We start from the raw sequence: 21,922 nt of genomic DNA, 5'->3' as shown, positions 1-21,922 counted from the left end.
GTTGTTGTATGCTTTATGAACGGGGACAACAGAGAAACATATTCTTCATGACCAAAGTTGGAATTGAAATAAAAAAGGAAAGTGAAACTTATGCTCGTCACCCTCTCCCTCCGGTCCTCATTAATACAAATGATCCCAATACGTATGATTGTATGAAAAGATCTTAAAATCAATACAAATGTATTTATTATAACCGTTAGTCCTTAACATCTATCACTGTGTATATCACCATTCAAACATCTTTTAAAAGTTGAACAAACCCCACACAGCTCAGTAAAGACTGTGAAATGTTGATTTTATTTGATCATTTCAGTAAAAACTAACGTTCATATTTCTCTTTTTGATTATAATACTGATGAACGTTCAAAACAAAGCACTTTGGCAACTTACCACATACGTTTTAAAATGCTTAATAAGCACCGTAACTTTCATGATATCATTTCTCGTTCATAATCGGTTGTTTTTCCGTGGACGGCCGACTGTTGGGTGACGGCAAATGCCGCGGCCGCAAGGCATTGTGGGGCAGCATTTTCTCCTCTCCTTTCGGTTAGGGAGGTCCAGTGGTTCCTAAGCTAAAGGAGGTTATAAAGGAAGTTTGAAACCTCCTTTCCTTTTAATTTAGAGAATTCGAACGGCACTTATCATGGCTGCCACTGAGGGACTTCCGGGTCATTTCACTCCGTTAGGAAGGTTCCTAAGCTAAATGGACTATTCGAATGCAACCCAAGCCCCCAGGAAGTGCGCCGGACTCAGATGAAAATATTCGTGCTGGCCAAACGGCGGTACTACACTTCCTTTTGGTTGCCAGGCCCGGAAACACTTTTTCCCATTGACTTACATGGGGAAAGAGTGGTCTGTAAATCGTTGGATAATTTTTTTTAAACTAAATAAACTACCCAGTATGAACACTTGTATAGCCCTTATTAAAAACATTCGTTCCTCAAGTTGTAAAAATGTGCTAATAACGTTATTCTGTGAGTTATTTCCCTCTGCATTATGAACGCGCATCTAACCCACGGGACCGCGCCGCCCGGCACGTTCATGTTACGTGTTCAGCACTACATGCGTTTATCTTTACCCATGGATGTACAATAAGAACGGACCCATATCGCCTTACTGCCAGCCCACGGAGCTGTAATAATGGATATATTGCACATGTTTGCTGTAATTCATCATTTGTAAAATATTATACTATATGGGCTGTATGATTAAATCTTGTACCGTAAATGTTGTATTAAATAAAGTTAATATTACCGACGTAGATTAACGTCCCTGTAGCTTCTTATTGCACTAAAAAGCTTATTGCACTGTATATATATATACATACATATATATATATATATATATATATATACAGTGCAATAATTATTTCATGCTAAATGAAGCTCTGTTGCTTGGATATCACTAGATCCTGTTACAGCGTAATATAAAAGTACATAACGATTGATGTGTAAATTAGCATAATTACTAGCTAACCGCTAGCTGCTAACTGCCGCCTCGTTAATATAAAATCTATCATAATAACAAACCATTACCATGCTGTCATGAACGTGCGGTGCTGTTACGTGTATGCAAATTTCGCTCTCTCAAAAGTTGGGCCATTTTATCATCATGCGCGAATGAGCAACTCTCATAGGAATGAATGAGGCCCCGCCTCCCACGCTGTATCCAGTTCTTACTATACATCCATGATTTAGCCTGCCGTATTCATGGTTACCACGTGACGTCACTGTATTCTAGCGCCACCATTTTGGTGTCCGGTCACAGCAAGTCATTACAACAACAGAGGCCGGCCGTGTCTCAATTCAGGGGCTTCACCCTTCGGAGTACACAGCCTACGCGGTCCACGGAGGACCCAGCCCACGTAGACCGGGTAGGCTGGACCGAGCGGCCTACGAAATGAGACGGTCTAGCCTACGGAGCGCTTCGTATTTACGTCACGTGATACGCGTTGTTCGGTTGCGTTGCTCCAGCAGTCTGCTAGCAAATTAGCTTACAAGCTAACTCACCTGAAAAGGATCCAGAAACTTTACTTTTACTTTTACATTTTTTGGAGATCACCGTCGGCGATGAAATAAAGAGAACCATGGCCAGGTAAATAAGATGAAGCTGTTCCTTTAGCCCCCAGTAATGTTACATTAGTAAGTTAACAAGTACATTATATATAGCTGATGTACTGTAGCCTACTAATAAAACAATATGTTTTTTAAATGAACAAAAGCATGTTGTATAGATTGATTCTTAACAATATTAGTGTTCTAATCTTAATAGCTGTGATTATAACAGTTTATATTCTTCTTCTTCCCCTAAACCAGCCCAGATGATGTCCCACTGACACCAGAGGCCTGTACTACGAAGCCGGATTTTCGCTTAGCCGGCTGACTTCAGGGAAAACTCGGGCTTTCCGGTCCTACGACGCTGGTTCTCTTTTTAGCGGGCTAGATCTCCATGGTAATTTATGCTGAGCGGCTAACCTCCTCGGGAGGAGGTTAGGTTGCAGGCTAAGAGATCAACTCAGTGAAAGCACCGCCTGCTGACCAATCAGAGCTCCGTGTGCGGAGTTTAAAGCTATCAAGTCATATTGGATAGAGGAAATACAGAAAAACTGCCGTTGCAGGAAAGACGGCCGGCAAAAATCAACTGACTGTGTGAACGTGAAAATGAATAGAATATCCCCTCCCATCTTCAGAGCAATCTGACTATTATAACATTAGCGTTAAGAAAGCTTACTTAAATATCTGCCACAACATAAGTAACCGGATCAGAGTAACATTAAGTACAGTCCGCGGCACTGTGAGTGCAGACGTCGATGTGTCCCATTATCATTCATATCATATCACATCATAATGTATCATATATTTCCTTAAATATTTGAGTCAGCTTCTTGAGCCGTATCTGGCCGTGCAACACTCACAGTGTCACATACTGTATGCAGAAGTATTATTTTAAGCAACACATTAAGTTGACGAAACACTCGAGTCAAATGTAATTAAAGTCAGATCCACTCGTGTCTTGGACTGGGCAGTGATATCATAAACCTGTTAATGTACGCATTCAAACGCTTTTTCTTTTACCAGCTGTATTCACCTTGCAGGTGCAGCTATGTGGCTTTTATCCTGGATAAAGTGTTTAAGTAATGGATGTTTAAAGTTTAACTTCTTCATATTTGACTAATATTAAAGTTCACTTTTCATTCAGGAAGTATGACGCTGCGCTGTCAGTACGCTTGTCCATGTTTGAGATTGGTCGAATGCTCCAAATACCACCCCTTTCATGTGAACGCGCACCTAACTAGATAGGACACGGCTGGCTTGAGCGATCCACTTGATAACCAGCGTCGTAGTACAGTTTAGCGAGAGCGCGTATGTTTTGGATTGGGCCAACCGGCTAACTCAAACATATCCAGGTTAGGAAAATCCGGCTTCGTAGTACAGGCCTCAGGTCAGCACCTCCAGGTCCAGCAGCACCGTGATCCCTGCTCTGCTGAAATACACAATTAAACATTTTCTATGACCTATTTTTTGTATTAATAAAATTAAACTGAAGACAGTTTAATGACCTAGAGATATCCTATTATTCCACTGCTTATGAACACATGTTGTAAATAATGGTTAAAACCTCAGTAAATGAAATAAACAATGTGTTTAACAATTACAATTTAATATTATATTTTCATCTTATCACAAAGTAGAGGTAAGAATATATCCATCCTCTCTCTGCAGCTTTATGTCTTCTATTATTATAACTTTCATCATTGAGACAGAGGAAATCAATCATGTTATTTAACATCATCAGCAGTAAAACAAATATCAGCAAAAGTGTGTTTATCGAGTTGTTTATTTGTATTATATGTGCAGCAAGTAAATAGAAGCAGCTGTTTGGGGAATCAGACAGACTCAAGCTATAATCGTTACATATCTATTAAAAGAAAGGACACATAAAAAATCAAATTCTGAAACTAAGACACAAGTCTGTAGGACAGCAGTAAGCAGAGGTCTGGGTGGAGGATGTTCCTGATCGCCGTTTTGCTTTCTCCAGCACCACGGGGTGTCCAGGTGGATGGCAGCTCTGTCCTAATGATCCGCTGTGCACTTTTCATATTAGGGGTCCTTCTCCAGCACCTCGGTGTCCAGGTGGATGGCAGCTCTGTCCTGATGATCCGCTGTGCACTTTTCAGATTAGGGGTCCTTCTCCAGCAGATCCATTTCTCCAGAATTGTCCTAATTACAGTGAAAAACAAGACAAAAAGAAAAAAGTGAATTAATCATATTAAACAGAGGGTTGCAAAAGTATTATTGCAAAATTTAACTCTAAGCATTTCAGGCAAACAATCCCTAAAGGATCATTTAAAATGATGTACTGTTCTGGGTTTTTTTAAAACTAAAGAGATTAAATCACAGTCACACGTGCATCCCTTTGACAGCACTGCACAAACTAACATCAAGCAAAAGGCTGCTGTCTATTTTTGATTGTCGTATTATTATGGGATTAGGATAAATTAAATACACTTTAACCTAAATAAAAGATGATAAAATCTGGTGGAAATATTTAAAATAGGCTTTTCTTTTAGCCCTACCTCAAAGCAGCATGAGCTGAATGAAAAGGTTGTAATGTTGTCCCAAAGTTTAATAAAGAGTAAAAAATTGGAACATGTCAGAAAAATAAATAAAGCAAACAGCAGCTACACGTCAGGGTAGCATTTTATAAATCCCACCGTACTGTAGGCTATACCGGTCTAAATGTTTTCACTTTGGTCTATTTATGTAATATAAAGTATAACTTATCTATAACAGAGCCAAGATCTCTGTATGACTTTATTAAACTTCTGAATTGAATTAAAAATAAGTGTAAACAACAGTGCAGTACATCCAGCTAGCAGTGCAGTACATCCAGCTAGCTAGTGACTAACGTCACATATTTATCCGTATTATTTAACGAAAATGTACGTTTTAATGCCCCTTGGGTTTGACGTGTGTGACGTTGGTTAATTTAAAGTAAGTTAAAACCCAATACTCACATTTACTAGTGATTCCTCCGCTTGCTGCTGCTTTTTAATCCACTCCATTTCATTTGAAAAAAACTCACTCTTCCCTGCGCGCATTGCACCCTGGGATATGGTAGATGTATCCTTCAAATTGGGGAAAAGTAGGCCGCATTCGTGGGCTGCATTCGGAGGAGTCTCATCTTTTTTTTAAATTGGGACAGCCTTCTTTCGGCGGAAGTGACGTATGCGGTCTACGAATGCACCCTTCGAAGGATGCAACCCCTGAATTGAGACAGGGGGTGTTTCTCAATCGCGAGTAAAGCTGCTTCAGAGCCACTATTTCAAGCATACTACGTCATCGAGTGCCGCCGAAGTACTGTTCCAATCTCCAGCATACTTGGAAATCTACCGAGCCCGGCATACTTCGTTAGGAGAAATTTCGAGGCTGCACATGTGTAGACTCCGCGGTCTTAAAATCCCCACAATGCTTTGCGCACGGACCAATTTCCCCAAATCTGTGGCGGAAGATGTAAGGCGGGGCCTCTCATATGACGCACACCTGCACACTTGCTAGCGTGTTCCACTCTTCGTTTTCCGAATGCCAGAAAGTATTCTTGCCTCGCTTCTGAAGCAGGATGCTCGGCAGACTTGTGCTACCAAGCAAGCGTACTCGCGATTGAGAAACACCCACGGCCAGAGAACACGGAGTGGCGAAGTCCCTCCCCTTCCGGTGGACCTCCATGGGACCTTATTTCGGAAAAAAATATGTATTGAAGTCAATGGAGAGAGAAAGATTATCTTTCGATCCCGTTTGAATTGTGCCACGAATTACACATATGATGTTTGTCAATTTAAAAGATAATTTTGCAAGTCAAAAATAAAAAAAATGTGTCGTAAAACTGTGAAGTAACACATTTATTTGTGTGAAACGCTCAATGAACTACATCTCTTGCACAACAAAACATGTCACCAAGATGGCCGTCACTACTGTCTTGTCAAAAAAGGGATAGACTACCCTCACTATCACCACAATAAAACACGTCCAGAAGAATGTCATGCAAAGCTGCCTGCCTGCCTGCCTGCCTTCCTTTGATTCTCTCTGAACTGCCCGATCTTTTTAATAGCCGCGTTCACACCAAGTACTTTGCCGTACTTAGTGTCGGCACTTAGTGCCCTGGCACTTATTACCCCAGGGCACTTAGTACAGATCGCGTTCACACCGAAATAAGTTCCCTGAGGGAAGATTACGCAAATGAGCAGCTGACGTCACTTCGTCTTCTTCTGCTTTGGGTTTACTGGCAGGCCGCAAACCACTTCACGTGTATACTGCCACCTGAAGTTCCCGGCCGGAAGTCCCTGGAGTTGGGGACTGGCTTCAGTAGAAGCTGCTGGGACTCCCAGCAGCTTCTACTGAAGCCTTCCGAGTAAATCGCCAGAACGCCGACACCTCCTCATCTCTACCGCTCCCATGTTTTATTTTGTGTTGCCATAAGTTAGTCTCTCTGCGTTTGTGCGCTGGGCGAATGCTAATGCTAATAATGCTAATGCGAGGATAATAAAATGGCGGCTCTACAAAACATTTCAGAGTTTTACGGGGCGTGGTTTGCAATTCGCCCAGCCAATCAGAACTGGGGCACTTTTTTCCCCCAGGAAAGTACCATCTCTCAGCAGGCACTAAAAATGGGGGTATAAGTTCCCGGCTTGAAGTACTCTTTTTGGTGTGAACGCGACATAAGGGGTACTAACTGAATTAAACGCGAAAAGTACGGGGAAAAGTACTCCGGTGTGAACGCGGCTAATGTTTAATGTCAACCATTTGTGCAGATAGCATGAAGTAGAAAAGATCGCCGATGCTAATGTAGCGTTAGCATTTCTCCCCCGGGCTTAAATGGTGTATTATAGAATGATCACACCGGTGTGACAGTACTCTTCAAAGGGTTCACGAAATATGACTACTACTCTTACTGTTTAACATTTTGGGTTACTTAATGTTACTTCATGTTAAGGCTAATAAAAATGACAAGGCTAAGCGGGCTGTAATGCTAACTAACGTGCTTGCTACTAGCTAGGTAGCTAACTCGCTACTTTACTCGCTGCTAGCTAGGTAGCTAACTCGCTACTTTACTCGCTGCTTTACTCGTTACTTTACTCGCTACTTTACTCGCTACTTTACTCGTTACTTTACTCGCTACTTTGCTCGCTACTTTACTCGTTACTTTACTCGTTACTTTACTCGCTACTTTACTCGTTACTTTACTCGCTACTTTACTCGCTACTTTACTCGTTACTTTACTCGCTACTTTACTCGTTACTTTACTCGCTACTTTACTCGTTACTTTACTCGTTACTTTACTAGTTACTTTACTCGCTACTTTACTCGTTACTTTACTCGCTACTTTACTCGCTACTTTACTCGTTACTTTACTTGCTACTTTACTTTACTCGTTACTTTACTCGCTACTTTACTCGCTACTTTACTCGTTACTTTACTCGTTACATTACTCGTTACTTTACTCGCTACTTTACTTTACTCGCTACTTTACTAGTTACTTTACTCTCTACTTTACACCTTTCTGAAAGTAATGATGAGTACAGGGACGAATGGACTGCCTTACGGTGCGTCTACACAGCAGCGTTAAAAAAATCTTGAAACGCTTCTGCCCATTCACTTTGAATGGGGTGACGTCACTTTCCCTCACTTTTCGCCGAAATGCATTGTGGGCAGGCGAGCGGAGATTTTCAGGATTTTCAGGATTCAAAGTTGAACAATGTTCAACTTTTGAGGCTGAGGTGGAAGCGTCAGCCAATCAAATCCCGTGTACGCAAATCTGACAGTTCAAGCTCTAGCCAATCAAACGGCGTGTATGCTGGGAGAGACATACCGCAGGTCATTTCCTCATATTCCAAAAAATGGAGGAGAAATTAGCGGTAGCGAATCAATCACCCGGTGCTTTATGACCAGACCTACCGGGATATAAACCGGAGGAGCCAGGCATGGAAGGAGGTGGCAGAGACAGTGGTATGTTTTCGCCTGTTTTGGGGAGTTTATATCCAGTTTACTTCGGCGACCCAGCTTTATGAGGCATTTGAACAGCATGTAAATTGTACATTGTAAACATTTTGACAATAAAGCTGATCATACAGTGCTTTTGTTTCTCTCTTTTATTTTCCAGTCAAGACAGGCAACATTACAATAGTGTACAGTGTGGCAATATAATAACAATAAACTGTGCCAGGTGTGTTGTATGCACAGTAAATAGGCTCAGCAGCAAACCCACCTTTATTATTTATTATATATCTTCCTGAGACCCACTGCATCCGTCTGCCATAAACACTATGGAAACCTACATGTTAGTTTCGGCCCATAGTGGACTCCATTTTGTGTTGTGTAAAATGGGGGGGGGGAATTAAACGTTTGCAAATCCCCATGTCCTCCTCAGAGGACAATCATAAAAACATTTAGTTTTAGGTCAAATAATATTTAAAATGATATAAATTATCATATTTGTGTATGTGCCCCTGCCATTCCTCCACAAGGTTGCAACATTGATGATAAATAAATGACAAATAAAGCTTTGCCAGTTTATAACCGATGAAACATGATGGTATCAGAATAATCACTTACATGTGATGTATAGGATGCTACACAGGTCACTAAAGATAAAGTGTCAGGAGAAATAAGCAAGATACAGGATCTGTTTAACAGTAAATAGAAGTTCACATTTTAATGTAAATAAAATAGAAGTTGTACATGTAAATTAACATTATCAATATAAAATAAAGTGTCAGTTGTATCAAGACTATATAATAACAGTAATAACAATAATATAAAATGAACTGGTGAGCATCTTGTCCTCCGTTTCCTGGGCCTTGGTGAACAGCACCATCTGATCCCCGTGCATCGACTCTTTCACCACGGCACGCCGGTCCTCCAACGCCTGGACGGTGTCAAAGAAATGCGCATCCTGTGTCCGCTTTCCTAAGAGGGGAAAATAAGCAAGATACAAGATCTGTTTAGTCGCCATGTAGTTTTACAACATACTAGTGTGTGTGTGTGTGTGTGTAGTGAAGTATAAAGATATGATTCTACACTGTATTGAAGTAAACATATATTGTTTGAACGGGTTTTGATAATCACTTAGAAAAAGAATGTTATTCTCACTTTTAAATTCACTGACTTAGAGATTCTGTGTTTCACACACCAACATTGATCCTTATCACCACTAAGAGCCAGATGCGGTCATTAAGTCGTTAAAGACACATCGTTAAATAGGTGAGGAAAAGTTTAAATGTCTGAAAAGGGATACTTTAGGTGAAAATATCCCCTGGGAAGGAATGTAGAGTAAGATAAGGTAAAGATAAACATTGACTTTTGACCTAGTGTGGTTTGGGGTCTCACTCTGTTCGAAACTCTGATTGACCTCGGCCAGAAGCGAATCCAGCCAATCAGGGCACTTGGGGGAGGTGGTCAGTTTAAACAGCTCCTCCCCAGGGGCTCTCTGATTCGCTTGGGAGTAAAGTGGGAAGGAAGAATCGACAAATCTCCGCCCCAAAGACAGATAGAAATACTGATGTTTGTGTGTGTAAAAATGCTTTTGGGTTTGGTGAGTTGGTTTGATCCCGATATCTGTGTCCGAATCGCATCACAGACCTGAAGTCCAATTTCTTTTTGGTTTGATGAGTTGGTTTGATCCCGATGCATTTATCCGAATCGCATCACAAATCTAAAAGCCCGGAGTACCCGGAGTACTCTGTATAACTTGTATATGTGTTTGGTTTCCTACTAGAAGTAAACTCAGATAATTTGTTATAACTTTGATTCCGGTGTTTTCAATTCCTTTCTTAATTTAATAGAGATCCAGCCTCATCCAACGAACGGCGCGTAGCAGAGGTATTCTACTCCAACAAGTGGTGACTTTCCCGACGTTTGTGAGCTGATCTCTAGAAAGGGACACCGACAGCCAGGGGACAGAATCCAGTCCAGGGGGAGGACACAGAGATACTGGTGACAACTAAACCAATGGCCATATACAAAAGGTGAGCAGACACCTGTTTTGATTATCAAAAATCTGTGATTGATTATACTAAAAATTTAGAGTTGTCAGCAGCGTTCTCAGTGTTCTTAGTCACGGTGGGAAATACAATACATATTACAAGTTGGGGATATTGGGGAAGTGCTTAGAGAAGGGTATTAAGTCCTGGATCTAGAGCAAGATAGTGTTTGAGAGAGGCGGGTAGGTTAAGTCCCGGCCCTTCACTCACTAAATACGAAGGCTGCAAGGCTAGAAAAAGAGGGTTAAATTCCCCGCAGATCATGATAAGATTGATTAATGCGGTTACCTTGCAGCGCTTTAATTAAAGACTACAAAAGGTGTAAAAAAGGGTTAAATTCCCCGCAGATCATGATAAGATTGATTAATGCGGTTACCTTTCGTGGTGCTTTAAACGTATAAAATGTCTGTAATTGTTATATGGTGGGTGATAGAGGAGGAGAGAGACGCGACCTCCAACTAATTATTTGGAACGACCGTATCTCATCACAAAACTGTTGTGGGGATAATCAGGCTCATTAAACGTGACGATAAAGAGATTTTGTTGACTGAGTTTTTAACTCTTGACCTGAAGTCGCAATCACCGTGAGGAGATTGTAGAAGCCTACTTCTGGAAGTCACGCTATCTGTTGAAATAAACATCGCACAATAAAAATTTGCCTGACTGTGATATGATAAGGTATGAGAAGCTCTGTGTGATTTTTTTTAAGTCAAATCTGTGTAATACTTGAGAGACAGAGAGCAACAAGAAGGTGGTATAATGTCTGAGACCCTACCTCCACCCTACGGAGATAAGGGCTCACAAATGCCACTTATGAGTATCCCATCTAATACTCCTAAAGGAAAACACATTGTTAGACCTGATATTCAGGGAAAGGAATGTTGGAAATAGTAATGGAAGATATTGAAAATCTTAAACTGGATCAACCAACCATGTTAGTGAACCCTGCTAATATGGAGCTAATACATGTAGAAAGAATAGCAGCAGCTCTGGCAAAGACAATAGGTCCTAGCATGAAAGCACAGAGCGATAATATGATAAGGGCTATTAAACTGACCCTTTTTGGGAATGGGATTTTCCGTTACACAACGGAAGACTCAATTCAGGCCTTAAAGAACGCTTTACAAACGAGTCAGGGAGAGTTTAATGTGTTGCTATGTTGCTCAAAAGGGAGCTTACACTTTTGGGAAGAGATCTCCCCTTTCTCTGTCCTGAGGTGCTGCAGAATCAAAGCAGCATACAGGGTCAAAGACAGGCGTGACCTCTGGAGAGGAAGAAAATCTAAATCTGAACAGACCACAGAGCCCATTAAAAGGTTTTATGGCCTCTACACTGAGAGGAAGATCTGGAGATTGTAAGGAACTCTCCCTAAATATCCACCCCCACCCAATCACGAGGGCAAGAGTGTGCCTCTCACCAATAAACGAATCATCTCTTAACCAAGTCAGATTTCAAAATAGCCATACCTCAAGTTGTTAAGAAAAGAGGGAGATTCAGAAAGTTATCAATAATTGCCCAGTATATTAAATAAATACAAACAGACACGTATCAATATAAGTCAGATAATGTAGACGAGGTCAATCATGGAAGAAGGCTGACATTTAATGCCTGATATATAAGTAATAGTAATAATAAATATATAGCTGATATTAAATAACTGATGTATAAGGCTCGATATTTCTGAAAATGGGAACACCGTTAACGGCGTTCTATTTCAGTAAAAGGGGGAAAAGGATAGGATATACATCAGACAATATGTATGTGAGATTATTACGTTTTTAGGAGAAATTTATCAATTTAAAATACTAGTTATGGTATTTTTTGTTTTGTTTTATTTGTTGCTTTTAAGAGAAATTGATACATTTAAAATAATCTAGCTTTGGTTATTTTTTGTTTTGTTAGTTTGTTCCTTTTTTTGTTTTATTTTTATTTTTGTTCTATTTTTGAATTTAATTTTTAATTTTTAATTTTTAATTTTTAATTTTTAAATTTTAAATTTTAAATTTTAAATTTAAATTTTAAATTTTTGTTTATTATTTTCTGCATAGTCTCTTGTCCACACTCCAGTCTAGTTGGTGCCGCCAATAAACACTAAAGAAGTAGAAAAGATGATTTCAAAACCATATTTCCAGCAACTTAAGGGCTTGGTATGAGACTTCTCCACACAGGCTGCTGACGTCAAAAGGGGGACCCGAGAAACACAAGGCCAACACAGCAGATTACGTCTGGTTGGAGGGGACCTCCCATGCCGTTCGCCTAGATGGAAAGGGAGACAACTGGTACCACTGGAGCCAGTGTGCGGTCGGGAAAAACACCTGCGAGGACCCTGGACGACATCAGGACAGAGTTGGCCCTCGTCGCGAGGACCCTGGACGACATCAGAACAGATCTGGCTCTCGTCAAGGCAGTCGACCCAGGAGGCGCCATCAGCGGGCCGGAGGAGGAGGATCGGGACATCTCTCCAGCATCGACCCGGAAGCCGCCATCAGCGGGCCGGGGGAGGACAATCCGGACACATCTCTCTAGAAGGCAGCTCAGAAGCCGCCGTCAGCGGGCTGGGGGGACGAAGATATGGCAAACCAAGACGGCACAGGGAACTCCATTTCCCGCTGAAACAGGTTGATATAGCCGGTGTGGAACTTTGTCTGAACAATCCATTTTTTTTTTTTTGAGGAACTTTCAACTTTATTTTTATATCCCATAATGTAAGGGATTTGTATTTTTTTTATTCTACAGAACTATGTGTTACCAAAAGAGGGAAACATTTGATAATGTCTCTTCTAATTTCTGTGGCTACTTTTATTGCCATTTTGGTGACATGTGGTTGTTGTTGTGTGCCTTGTATCCGCTCATTGTGTGTTAGACTCATCAGTTCCACAATTGAGGGAAAAGCTGCCCCTTCCCCTCCGTACCAAATGCCCTTGTTGGCGTATGCGTCGGAGGGGGAAGAATATGATGACTCAGCCGACAAGGACGAACTTTTTTAGACATATTTTATTCTCCCTATACTGTCATAAGAAGTTATTGTTGGGGATTGATTCCTAACAGTTTAAAGTGCTCTACATCCCGGCTTCTGATGGATTTATATGAATATTGGGACACAGTATAAATGATGTCAGTAGGAATGTTTCAAATGCTATATGTTGATCTCGTGAGGTGAGATCAAAAGGGGGATTGAAGTATAAAGATATGATTCTACACTGTATTGAAGTAAACATATATTGTTTGAACAGGTTTTGATAATCACTTAGAAAAAGAATGTTATTCTCACTTTTAAATTCACTGACTTAGAGATTCTGTGTTTCACACACCAACATTGATCCTTATCACCACTAAGAGCCAGATGCGGTCATTAAGTCGTTAAAGACACATCGTTAAATAGGTGAGGAAAAGTTTAAATGTCTGAAAAGGGATACTTTAGGTGAAAATATCCCCTGGGAAGGAATGTAGAGTAAGATAAGGTAAAGATAAACATTGACTTTTGACCTAGTGTGGTTTGGGGTCTCACTCTGTTCGAAACTCTGATTGACCTCGGCCAGAAGCGAATCCAGCCAATCAGGGCACTTGGGGGAGGTGGTCAGTTTAAACAGCTCCTCCCCAGGGGCTCTCTGATTCGCTTGGGAGTAAAGTGGGAAGGAAGAATCGACAAATCTCCGCCCCAAAGACAGATAGAAATACTGATGTTTGTGTGTGTAAAAATGCTTTTGGGTTTGGTGAGTGGTTGACTCCGTTAAACTGTGTCCGCATCGCATCATTGACAGAAGGCACTCTCTTCTCGTTCGATGGGTGGTTTGATCCCGATACATTTTAGCCGCATCGCATCACGAATCTAAAAGCCCGGAGTACCCGGAGTACTCTGTATAACTTGTATATGTGTTTGGTTTCCTACTAGAAGTAAACACAGATAATTTGTTATAACTTTGATTCCGGTGTTTTCAATTCCTTTCTTAATTTAATAGAGATCCAGCCTCATCCAACGAACGCCGCGTAGCAGAGGTATTCTACTCCAACAGTAGCTGCTACTCAAAGTGCCCTTCTTTGTTGTTTTGTATTTTTGAAGAGTGCTTCATGTATGCTTGAACTTTGTTTAATGTTGTTGAGGCAAGTTTTCTTACCGGAAGTCATGTGACCTCTAGCCAGTGGTTGCGTTAGACATTTTCGTTGTCCGTCATTTTGACGGACAGGATCGTAAAATTTCCGTCATAATCCATTATTACCCGTCATTTTATTTTTCATGTTTTAATGATGAGACATATTTCATATTTATGTTTGGGTACTAAGCAGCAAATGTTCATTCATTCCTTTTTTTTTATGATTCATACAGAACTTTTAAGGGCATGGAGAAAAAAAAAGATGAACAGAAACACCGACCGTGCGGTCACTTTTCATGTCAAAACGAATATGAATGATTTATTTTTCCTTGCCACTTGCTTGTCCCTCTGCTGCTGGCTGAACGTTGTCAGTTTTAGTCTTACTGGCTTGTCCTTCATCCTCCACTGCATCAATCCCTCTTTTTTCACCTCGTTTATCCACACCATCACAATTACTGGGCTTATTAAAAAAGCTTCGGACACTCAGCTGCCGTGACATTTTGCGATTGCTAAAGCCGGTTAAACAACGAGGTAATCAACGAGGTCAAATACAAGACTAGACAATAGCTACTTAATATACACACACTCGCCACCAACTGGACAGGGGTGTGAATTACTAAATAATAGTTACAGTAGAGTACAGTAGATCGCCCTCAGTCGACCTGGCCACTAAGGATGTAATATAATGTGGGCCGCTGGTGGACATTTTGGCGCTGTTCCGAGTTGTGTTCTAATCTGTCAAAATGACGGACTGCTTTCAGAGTTTTCCGTCAGTCTTGGAAAAATTACGTCATAGACGGAAAATATTCGGTTAACGCGACCTCTGCCTCTAGCCCGGATGTTTACAATGTTTGTGAGAGAGTAAAAAGGCGCGAACATTTGTAAATGCCGGTCTAGGCGAATACGTTTTCACGCTGTTTCGTAATTGTACCAAGAAGGAAATAAACATGATTGTGAACATCAGTTCGATGCGTAACGTTCTTTCAAGACAAAGTTACAGTGTGTGTACCTTTGCGTTTGGTTGCTGATAAGGGGGACGACCAAGCGCTGTGATCTAGAATGCAAAGCTCGCTTGTTTCCAGTCCCGAGAGTTGTCCATCCTCGCCTGAAACAGACGATTAGTGCCATGAGTTAGTGAAGCAAATTACAGAAACACTGCACAGTTATTCACAAGTCAAAACGCGGCCGAGAATATCTAGCTAGCTAGATGTAGCTAGCTCGGGGCCGGTGTTAGCCATTTCAGCCTAGCATGGCTAGCTTGATCTACTGAGCAAATAAAAGTACATCTGAGACCATTATTGTGCAGATTAAAACCGCAGTGCATGTAGTTGATTTTACCTTCGTCGTGGTCGTCATCGTTGGCCACTGAATCCGCCGTTTGTAGTCCTGCCTGAGTTTATTTATTTGTAGCCGGTATGCCGTGGGGCTGTGCACGATTCCCAGGTCGAGTGAAAGCTACTGAACTGGCTTCAGTAGCATTCCCTGGGTCGCGTCCTCGGCGTAGATCTCCAGAAGCGCCGACACCTCCTCATCACTCCACCGGTCCGATGATTTCTTGATGCTTGCCATAACTGCTTTCAAAAACAAACTACTCTCCGTCGGTGCGCTGGGTTTTTGTAGCGAGGAAAAACAATGGCGGCTCTCCACAACATTTTCACAGTTGTACGGGGCGTGGTTTGCAATTCGCCCAGCCAATCAGCACTGGGGCACTTTTTTCCCACAGGAAAGTACGATCTCTCAGCGGGCACTAAATATGGGGGTAAAAGTTCCCAAGATTAAGTACTCTTTTTGGTGTGAACGCGACATAAGGGGTACTAACGGAACTAAACGCGAAAAGTACGGTGAAAAGTACTCCGGTGTGAACGCGGCTAATGGTGCTCTAGGAGGAGATTCAGGTGATAAGGGGGGGGGGGGGGGTTATATCTCACACAGGCTCCGCCCTCTACTGGACTCTATGAGTACTACTCTCTATCATGCTGTGCGTGCTTTCACCTACTGAATTTACGTAAACGTAGCCGGCCAATCGGGGCGAGCCTACCTGAATGCGCGCGCAGGCCCACAGTATATAAGGCGGCTACACCCGCCGCCCCACTATCCTTTTTCCTTTTTCTCTTCAGACGAGCTGACAACCGAAGAGTTAAACGTACGAAGATTAGAATATTAGAAGAAACGAAAAATGGACTCACCATTACTGGAATCTCGGCCATGCCCCACCTGCCCTGGTTTGATCACGGGCACCGATCTCCACCACCTCTGTTAGAGTGTTTGGGGGACCAGGATATGGCCGAGGTGGTGCCATTCACGTTCGCCATTCCAGCGGGGCGGATGGCTCCATTTGCCGTTGTCGGGCACTTCCGGGTTCGGTCCATGGAGGTCCACCGCCCTAGGTGATGACCATGGCGGCGGAGCGCAGCTGCTCCCAGCGGGCAGCAGGCTGGGCAGGGAGCTGAAAAAAGCTCTGCCACGCTACCGCGTGACAGGGCGACTGCAAATAAACACGGGTGTGTTTGGCATCTCGCTCATTGCTGGAGATGTCCCCACCTCACCAGATCAGAGCGATTATTTGTAGCTTGATCGTGGCCGCCGCCGTTGTCTGCCGTGTGATATCCCGGTGAGGGATCACGCCGCATGGCACTTTCCAAAAAGGACCGTGTTGATCTCCTGGGAGCCCCCGTGTTTACGGGAGGGCTCTTTGGATCGATCTCCTTGGTCACGTGGGTGAGGAGTAGGCTGCTTCTTGCTCATCCCCAGAGGAAAGAACACTGTCCCACACTCCCCGCCCCCTCTGTAAACTCCAGTATGAGTATGAGTGGAATAAACCGTAGTGCTGTCAAAGCACTGTGCGGGTTCAAGAGAGTGATGTGTGTGTGAGAAATGCATTCAGTGAAAATGATTGCATTTATCCCAGAGTAAGAGTCATCTCTCTCCACATTTCCATTTTTCACCATAATGTCCGTTTCAAAGAGACGGCATTTGACAGAGCCGCGGCCCCACGGGAGCTGCCGAGGTGCGTTCAAGAACCTCAGTAGAAAATCTGCCCTTTTTCTGTGTCAGCCCCCATGCCAAAACTCCCTTGTATGGAAGGTTTGGCAGCGGAGTAGGCCACCAGAGAATACTACAGCTTCTTAGCTGTGGCTCCACAGCTGCTGGCATGTCCCCTGAACACAGTTTTGTGGGGAATGGAAGCCCAGCTGTGTACTGACAGAGTAGAGGGGTAGGACACTGAGACTGGGTTACTCACTCCAGCTTTGCGGCGTCCCTCCTCCATTCAGGGGCAATAGAAAGGCAAATCTATCATCCTGGGAGGAGATAGGTTTCCTTTCAACAGAAAGTCGAAAAGAGGCCCTGTTGCAAGAACGGTGGGTTACGTATATAGTAACCCTAGTTCTAGAGTGATGTGTGTGTGAAAAATGCATTTAGTAAAAACGATTGCATTTATCCCAGAGTAAGAGTCATATCTTTCCACAATTCCACATTTTCCCATAATGTCTCGTTGAGATCGGCAAGGCTGTTTTCATACGATGTTAATTGGACGCCCATTATGAGGCGCGGCCCCTGTGAGAGTGGCCGTGGTGCGTTCAGGGACCTCTGCAGAAGAACAGTGGGTTACGTAGTGTAACTCTAGTTCTAGAGTGATATGTGTGTGTAAAATGCATTCAGTAAAAACGATTGCATTTATCCCAGAGTAAGAGTCATCTCTCTCCACATTCCACATTTCCCCATAATGTCCGTTTCAAAGAGACGGCATTATGACGACGCGCGCCCCCCCCCCCCCCGAGAGCGGGCCGCGGTGCGTTCATGGACAGAAGAAGCTCCGATGAATGCCTCTTTCTCTCTAAGAGAAAACAGCATTATGGCAGCATTATGACGGAGCGCGCGCTCTCACGGGAGCGCGCGCTCTCACGGGAGCGTGCCGTTCAGGGACCTCAGTGAAAAATCTGCCGTTTTTTTCTCTGAGTGGAAACTGCATTATAGAAAAACGGCCCTTTCTGTGTCAGCCCCCCATGGGTCAAACTTCCTTTTATGGAGGGTTTGACTGCGGAGTGGGCCACCAGAGAGTACCACAGCTTCATAGCTGCGGCTCCGCAGCTGATTGCACATCCCCTAACACAATGTTATGGGGAATGGAAAAGCAGTGGTGTATTAACAGAGCGGATGGACAGGACACTGAGACTGGGTTATTCACTCCAGTTTTGCAGCATCCCTTCTCCGTTCAGAGGCATGAGAGAGGCAAATCTGTCATCCCAGGAGGAGATAGGTTTCCTCTCGGCATGTGGACTCTCAAGTCAGAGAGAAGGGGCACTATTCCCTGTACTTCCTGGTTCCCAAGAAGACAGGAGAATTCAGGCCCATTCTGGATCTTCAATGCCTGAACCAGCACATTGCATGCAAGAAGTTCCATATGTTAACTATGAAACAGTTACTGGGACTGGTGCAGCCAGGCGATTGGTTCACAACCATCGACCTGAAGAACGCTTACTTTCATGGCGAAATTGCTCCAAGACACAGAAAGTATTTGCGTTTTGCCTTCCAGGGGGTAGCCTACGAGTACAACAGACTGCCGTTCGGCTACTCCCTATCCCCACGCACGTTCAGCCACGACGCTGCAACCGCTGCAGGACCATGGCATGAGGGTGTTCTTTTATCTGGACGACCTCATAGTCATGGCCAGGTCCAGGGAATGGGCAATGTTTCACACAGCCCAAATGATCCTACGCCTAACCAAGTTGGGTTGAAAAAGAAGTTGCGGTCAATTGGAAGAAGAGCTCCCCCATACCTCACCAGCAGGTAGAATATCTGGGGGTGATGCTCGATGCAGGCAGACTACGTGCCACCCTGACAGAAAGCAGACAGGCATCCCTGCTGCGGGCAGTCTGCAGGCTACGTCAGGGGGCGACGGTGACAGCTTTGATCATCATGCAGACTTTGGGTCTCATGACGGCTGCTCACTCCGTAGTGCCACTCGGACTGCTGCATGCACGTCGCATGCAGAGGTGGTTTACCAGCCTTCGTTTAGATCTTAAGACACAAATGACGTCTGGTGACCATCCCCCCCCCCCCCTCAGTAGAGAGCAACCTCCGATTCTGGGGGTCCCCAGAGAATCTGCGGAGGGGAGCTCCACTGGGGCAGGTAACCTCCTATATCACAGTCTTCACAGACGCTTCAGTGACAGGATGGGGGGGGGGGACGTGCCTAGAGAGAGCTGTGCGTGGTTGCTGGCCTCTGGCAGAGGCGCGGCACAGCAACCTCCTGGAGCTGCAAGCAGTGATGTTGGTCCTACAGCACTTCAAACCCTTAATACAGGGCAAGCATGTGCTAGTAAGGAGCGAAAACCACACCACAGCGTACAGTGGCGTACATCAACAGGCAGGGCGGAGTCCGCTCAATAGCCTTGTTGACCGCAGCAGAGAACCTGTGGCTGTGGGTTTCACAGATTGTGTTGTCTCTAAAGGCCCTGCACATCCCGGGACGGGAGAACGGGGGGGCCAACCTCATGTCAAGAGGCAGACCCCTGCCAGACGAGTGGAGGCTTCACCCGGAGGTGGTGAAGCAGGTCTGGACTCAGTTCGGTAGAGCAGAGGTGGACCTGTTCGCCAATTGGCGCAACAGCCACTGTGCCCTGTGGTTCTCCCTGGCTCGGTGGGACAACCCGCCCTTGGGGGTCGACACATTTGCACACGAGCCATGGCCAAGAAAGCTGCTTTACGCCTTTCCACCGCTGCACCTTATCCCCCCCCTCCAGGAGGGTGAGGCGGGAACAGCTGTCAATCATCCTGGTGGCCCCAGATCGCCGCCTGGCGCCATGGTACGCGGGGGTAACACAGATGATGGTGGGCCAGCCCTGGGCGATTCCTCAGGTCTGGGGAGCGCTGTCTCAGGAAGCAGGTGCAATAGGGGCGTTACCCACTCTGGGCCAACCTCTCCAGGCTTGGCTCCTGAGAGGGACAGGCTGAGACAGGTGGGGCTGTCTGATAACGTTATTCAGACTATCCAAGCAGCAAGAGCAGAATCCACCACAGCTTGTTACAGGCCAAAGTGGGCGGGATTCCGGCGATGGTGTGAAGGAAGGAGTCTAGAGCCTCTGTCGGGCACGCTGGGCTCTATTCTTACCTACTTACAGATACTGGTGGACAGGGGGCTGGCTCTTTCCACAATTAAGGTGTATGCAGCAGCCATTTCGTCCTGCCATGAGGGATTTGGAGGCAGGTCAGCCTTCAGTCAGCCGCTTATGGCGCGGTTTTTGCAGGGGGTCAGGAGGCAGCGCCCAGTAGTGCACGCCTCCGCCCCGCAGTGGGACCTGCCGTTTGTGCTCGAGGCTCTGGTCACAGAACCATTTGAGCCTCTGGAGCTCTCCTCCCTGAAAGCACTGTCATGGAAGACAGCATTGCTACTTGCCTTGACTTCGGCTAAAAGAGTGTCCGAGCTGACCGCTCTGTCGGTACACCCAAGTTGTCTTTTGATCCGGGGTGACCGTAGCGGGGCGACACTCAGGCCGAACCCCTCCTTTACTCCTAAGAGTATCAGAAGTTCATTCAGATCAAGGGCTATTCAGTTAGGTGGCTTTAATCTTCCACCCCATATTGGGGCCAGGGAGGCTAAATTGCACCTCCCCTGCCCAGTGCGTGCGCTAGCATGCTATGTAGAGCGCACGGCTGCCATTAGGCGCACTGAACAACTGTTTGTGTGCTTTGGGGATGGTGTGGCTGGAAAAGCCCTCTCAAAGAAGCGCCTAACAGGATGGCTATGCGGGTGCATTGCACATGCCTATGGACGGGCGGGGAGAGCCCTCCCCACTGGGGTCCGTGCACATTCTACACGGGCTGTGGCTGTGTCAACAGCCTTATTCAGCGGCGTGAGTGTAGAAGATATATGCACGGCGGCGTCTTGGTCTACGCCAGGCCCCTTCATAAAATGTTATCTCCTGGACATGTCTGGCTCCTTCTCGTCGTCTGTGCTTGCCGAGGCAACGCATGACTGGTGAGAGGGGGGTGGCTGTGGGTCAGCAGGTATCTGACCCCGCCCCCTGGACATAAAGCACTTGTGTTTTCCCATGCTCCTGAGGGACTCGGGAGACATGGTGCGCAATCAGCCCCATACAGGGCTGGAGGACTCCCTTCCTCACTATTGTCCATGCCCACTCTACACAGAGCGTGTGTGAGTGTGGGGGACGTGGTGCACTTATGTTTTCCCATGCTCCTGAGGGACCTGGGGAACATGGTGCGCGGTAGGCTCCAGACGGAGTCTCCGCACAATTTTGTCCATGCACACTCTACACGAGGTAAGCGTGTGTGAGTGTGCCTTATCCAAGTTGCGGCCCCGACTTCTCCACGGTTACAACCGGATGGGAGGAAGTGGGGATGCAGTGGATGTTAGCCAAAAGCCGGTCAGGGACGGTGTGGTGGGTCGATGTTGTTTGACGACAGGGCGTTTATACATCGGGGCTCCGCCCACTGTACCCATAGAGTCCAGTAGAGGGCGGAGCCTGTGTGAGATATAACGGGGAGTTACGTATTGTAACCCTAGTTATATAAGCACAGGCGGAGCCCTCTACCTGGGGGCCCTGTCTTTCCTAGTCCGCTCGCTGAAGAGTGTATAGGATAGTGGGGCGGCGGGCCTTATATACTGTTGGCCTGCGCGCGCATTCAGGTAGGCTCGCCCCGATTGGCCGGCTACGTTTACGTAAATTCAGTAGGTGAAAGCACGCACAGCATGATAGAGAGTAGTACCCATAGAGTCCAGTAGAGGGCTCCGCCTGTGCTTATATAACTAGGGTTACAATACGTAACCCCCCGT

This window comes from Trematomus bernacchii, unplaced genomic scaffold (genome assembly GCF_902827165.1).
Source record: "Trematomus bernacchii unplaced genomic scaffold, fTreBer1.1, whole genome shotgun sequence".
Classification (NCBI taxonomy): Eukaryota; Metazoa; Chordata; class Actinopteri; order Perciformes; family Nototheniidae; genus Trematomus; species Trematomus bernacchii.
This window is presented reverse-complemented; position numbering follows the sequence as displayed.